This window comes from Anopheles cruzii, unplaced genomic scaffold (assembly GCF_943734635.1).
Source record: "Anopheles cruzii unplaced genomic scaffold, idAnoCruzAS_RS32_06 scaffold00926_ctg1, whole genome shotgun sequence".
Taxonomy (NCBI): Eukaryota; Metazoa; Arthropoda; class Insecta; order Diptera; family Culicidae; genus Anopheles; species Anopheles cruzii.
The window spans coordinates 1-5,428 of record NW_026454513.1 but is presented as its reverse complement, the minus strand read 5'-3'; the positions used below and the strand labels follow the sequence as shown (position 1 = coordinate 5,428).

The 5,428-nt window shown below is 43.7% G+C and overlaps 1 non-coding gene across 1 annotated transcript; it reads right to left on the bottom strand.

The window, feature by feature from the left end:
- Positions 1-1,571: 1,571 nt before the first annotated feature.
- On the bottom strand, positions 1,572-1,678 carry LOC128276317 (U6 spliceosomal RNA). Its single transcript, XR_008269362.1, has one exon. It is a non-coding gene; the product is annotated as a U6 spliceosomal RNA (small nuclear RNA).
- Positions 1,679-5,428: the final 3,750 nt, after the last annotated feature.

The window sequence follows — 5,428 nt, the reverse complement described above, 5'->3', positions numbered from 1 at the left end:
GGTCCGCTGAGGCACAAATGTTTTGACACAAGCACATCGATTTGACGTTAAAATTTTGTTTACGATTTACGGTTTACGGTTCGTCTGGCCCGGCAGTCCAGTCCATTAGGTGTAATACTACCCAAGGGTTTCCTTATGATAGTTCTTATTCGAGATTTGAGAACATTATTGCAATAAATTTTGATCTGTCATGATTTGCGTAAGATTTTGATGATTTTGTTGTATATGCAATAACTACAAGCTGTACCAGGTGGAACTTAACGGGTATTTCATGCATTTGATCCACAAACAATCGCGGTCTCATGGATCAAGCTGAGCAAATAACTAAAAATTCAGAATTTCCTGTCTCAGGGATGCATTCCGTAGTATATAAGAACTGATCGTTTGGTCTACAGCATTAAAGTACAAGTTCTTGGCCAGCAACCAATAACACAAACTATCTATCAACATGAAATTCGCACTAGCTTTCGTCCTGTTGGCCCTGATCGCTGCAGTCACCATTGCCCATGCCTATCCTAAACCGGAAGAAGATGGAAGTGCAGCAAACGACGGATCGGACAATGGATCTGAGTTATTCGAACAACAAATGCATGTGTTTGTTCAAAGCCAGGAAGGCAGGAAAATTGACTGGGGTAAAGTAGCGGGAGTTGCAGTGAACGTTCTTGGTGCGATATTTGGATGAAAACATGTTCGAGTTTTAGCAAAATGTCAAAGAAATGTAAACGAATAAAACACAATTATTACTTCAAAGCCAGGAAGGCAGGAAAATTGACTGGGGTAAAGTAGCGGGAGTTGCAGTGAATGTTCTTGGTGCGATATTTGGATGAAAACATGTTCGAGTTTAATCAAAATGTCAAAGAAATGTAAACGAATAAAACACAATTATTACTTGTCATATGATCCGTGTAACAGAAATAATGGAAAGAACAAACAAAGAAAGCATACAAGTGTGTTCCAAAAGTACATTTGAATTAGCAAACAATATAGTTGAAAACGACTTTTTCCAAACTTTTAATATGATTGTCACATCGTTTTGATGTAAATGGTTTGAAATTGATAAGAAACAAATAACTTTATGGGAGCTAACTCGAAAGAGCAAATAGGAAACGAAAACAAACCCTTTCAAAAATAAAAACATTTTCTTAAGTAAATATTCAGCGAGATTTTATTTCCACATTTTTGCAGCACTCATCGTACTGAAATAAGATCAAGTTGTTTAACTGTTTATTCAAGTGCTGATTGAACTTGTAGGTTTCATTAACCCCGCTGCTTTCAGGAACCTTTCCAAAGACATTTCAAATATCACGTATTTGGCATACTTGAAATTAACATCGATCTTCAAAGGATCAGCCAATAAAGGACGTTAATAAGATATTAAGGATTGCTAGATCAAATTTTTGTGGTTGTTGTTTATCCATAAACAAACTCCAACATTAAAACAAATGCGGATGTGATGTCAAAATATCAACACACAGTGGCTTTCGTGAAAGAGTAGATTGTTGTTTCCCTCCTCCAGTTTTGGTGAAATGCATCCTGCATCGTGCTTATATTGCAATATCGTTCAGCAAAAAAAAAATGTGGAACGCTTCACGATTTTGCGTGTCATCCTTGCGCAGGGGCCATGCTAATCTTCTCTGTATCGTTCCAATTTTAGTATATGTCTTGCCGAAGCAAAGACAAGGACATTCGCGTCATACAGTGTCTATATACACAGCCCAGACTGTTTCTATTCTAGCGATGCATAAGATCCTTGAAACGCTGTCCGCACGCAATCGTGACCGCGACTGTTGTAGGGTTCCGCTCAAAGTGTCCAGTGTCTCAAGCACAAAAGGTAACATCCGCTAATGAAGCATACCAGATAGTCCTGCCGCCGCACTCCGGTCAGCTGATCGTGCTACTTGATCCTGATCGTACAATGGAATATATTTGTACTTGTTTTGCTTCTATGAATGACTGCATTCCGTGTATTTGTCCTAAGTCGAATCTGACACGCTTCTCCAAGCGATGACAAACGGTGTACTTGTGTGTATATGTTGCTTTGTTTAGTCCGTGCCCGGAGACAAACGTTCGGAACACACAATGATTAAAACAATGATGCCCTGATGTAAACAATGCGTATAAACATCTAGCAACGCAACGGAGAAAGAACGCGCCAGCGACATTTTGGGTTTTTGGGAAGAATCTAACATGTTACGATCTTTTTTTAACGTGTTTGCTTTCTTTGCATCTATTTTGATTGAAAGCTTGAAATATGGTAGAACCTCTAAATAATAAATATCTTATTGTGTTGTATGATTATTATTGATCCTCGTATTAGATGATGATGATCTATCGTTGTTCGAAATCCTTATCTAAAATCGCACAAACTTCTGATATACTCTTTTACCGAATGTTTAGGTGAGAAAAGAGCCCATCTATCGAGATACTATCTATTTTAGGCAACTGTACCTAAAATCCTAACCTTTTCAAATTGTTTTATGATCGCGTTTTTCCCATAGTGCGGCTCTCTCACTGCTGCTGGTTGCGTTGGTTGGATGTGTTCGTTGCTCGCCGCGTGCACTTTCGTTAGTGCAAAGAGGACGAAACAACCGCGCTCTCTGCCTCGCAAACGGCGAAACCGTGAGGCCTGTTTGAGAAGCATCGTCTCGCGATCGGCAAAGGGAGAGAATAGTTTCTCTACGGAGTAGAAAAGCGTGCGTCCGGTTTATTCGTTTTTCGACATTCGGTGAGCGAGGTTGTTGTTGTGGAAAGCGTGGTTAGCGCGTCAGCGTGTTGCGTATTTGCGCCACTCGATTGTGGCATCAAACAGACCCACTAGCAGAGCAGGGTTGTTGTTGAAGTGGTCGAACCCCAAGTGTGGACCGTGGCGTTTATCGATCTATGGACTGTCCGTTCCGCAAGCCGATTGTGGACTTCCGGCCCGTGACACCAGTGAGTGTTGTTTGGGCGCGCATTCCACGTCCGCAACAACCCGTTGTTGCTTTGGTCCCGGACGGTCTCTGGATGTGCGAACGGCCAAAGGTGGTGGCGTCAACGAAGGCGAAAGTGCCCGCTTTAAAGGTTTCGATCGCTGACACATAAAATTAAACAGTCACCCAACGTGCGCTGGCATGTGTGTGTGCGTCGCTGTGTTTGTGCGTGGGAACTTTCACAAAGCGGGACCATTTTCGGCTGGATATGAATAATTAATTTTCGAACCCGAAACAGGTCGCACCGTCCGTGGATTCCGTGGCTTGACTTCCGAGGCGCCTAGAAATGTGAAGCAACAAGTGATCAGCTCCTTGAAGTCCGCTCCCTTGCGTATTTTGATCAGCGCAAAAGATTAGAGCATTATTATTGTGACCCGTGACAGTGACCCGCAGGTGCCTCAAGGGCGCTCGGGAAGTTTAAAGTGCACCTGCCGTGTACCGTGGACGTTCCCGAAACTGGCTAATACACGGGCCTCCCCGGGGGCAAGAATGTGAAGATTGAAGTTCCTCTCGAATCAGCTTAGCCGGTTTGGCGACTTCTTGGTCAAAAAGCATAAAACCGGCGGCCGGAGCTAAAACGCGAGAGACATCACGTCGAAGACACATACACACACAGTCGATCGATTTTTCGCTTTTGGTTGCAATGTTTAGTCGCGGACTCGCGGTGGAATTTATCGATTTTGGCGCAACATTGAAGGTCCTTCGGCACGCGGCGAGACCGGAGTAGCAGTAGCGGAGTATCCAGAGGCAATCCAAAATCTGCAAACGACAGCAACTGAAACGACTGGAAGAATGTATTTGGTACAGGTAAGAGGAAGTTCTGATCCCGACAACAAGCCTTTCCTGTGTGTTCGTACATTAGACTCAAAGGTAACTTTAGGGCGTGTGAAAAGCTAGGCAGTAAAAGGCCAAGTCCAGGAGCCCGTCCTTACCTGTGTAATTTCTTCTCTGCTTATTCAGAGTGTACAATGTTCGGGTTTACCCTTGCTTGAAGTTGCTGAGTCTTGAGCGAGAGAGCGAGTGTTTCTCGAGTCAATAGAATAGCATCGAACTAGGGATTCCCCTTAAATACAGGGTCTTTTCAAAAACTTCTGGGAATATTGTGTTTTTTCACAAAATATTGGTATATTCTTTAATATTTGTCCCTTTCAAAGTAATCGCTATAATCAGATTTTAAAAAATTGTGTCAGCGGTTTTCCAACCCTCGTAGAACTTTAAAAACTCATTTTTTGTGGTCTTGTTTAGCTCCTCCTTCGATGCCGTCTTTATCTTCTAAATTGTAGGGTGGCGTCGTCCTTTCATGGCCCCCTTCAGTTTCCGGAACAAGCAAAAGTCACAGAGCGCCAGATCTGGGGAATACGGTGGCTTTGGCCTCATTGTTTGGTTGTTTTGGCCGAAAATTCGCGCAGAAACAACGATGTATAAGTAGGACCACCAAAGCCAGCTTTGCTTTTTCCACAAATCAGGGCGATTGTGGCAGATTGCTTCGTGCAAATTGTGCATAACTTGCAAGTAATATTACATATTGGCCGTTCTACCCTGTGGCAATAGCTCGTAATGCACCACGCCCCTGCAATCGAAGAAAACTGTAAGCAAAACCATCTCGGCATCATAACATAACATCTTCTCGGGCCTCTGAGAAATTTTTGAACCACCGATAAATGTTGCTTTGTGCCAAAAGAGATTCACCATAAACTTGTTACCGAATCCTTGCCATCCATTTTTTGGAATAGACAAAAATCGACAATGTCACAAGTAAAACAACTGTCAAAAATTAACTGAACCTTCAAAATGGCTGAACTTTTCGGTATTAGTGAGTTACACGATTAGCAACATAATGCCACAAAAAAAATCGAATATACGTAGTTCGGGGTAATTCAAAATTCACAGAAATTTTTGAACAACCCTCGTTTATACAACACAAAAGATGCATCTCAATGAATGTGACCACTTCGCTTCTAGACAATAGAAAACGCATTTTGAACAAATCGGACCTACAACGCCCCTCCAAAACAGCCGGAAAATTGTGTTTTTACCGTACCATTTTTAGCGCCTCGGAAATCTCGGCATTCTTCCGTGCCGTGGAGGACGTCCTTGTCACGCCGTTACCGTGTTACCGATGTCCGGGGTTTGATAAGTTTGTCGTTTTATCTTCCACGTTATCCGAGATGCATGTCGGCGGCGGTCCACAATCTCCACAATCGGCCGTGCAATCAACAACGGCGGCGATCGTCTGTTCCTCATCACGCGCAAAGGTCACTGCCGCCGCTGGGCCAAGGTGCCCTCGGCGTCCAAGGCAGACAACATTGTCCGGAGTCGTCGTCGTTGAAGGCAGCCCCCCATCCGGCGCAGCGATCGCGGTTAATTGAATTTATGGTCACTCGCAGGGGGCGCCGCGGTGGGGTGGTTATGGTGGGGCTAATCATTTCGCCGGCGCACGTGATCGATGCTCGCTGTCC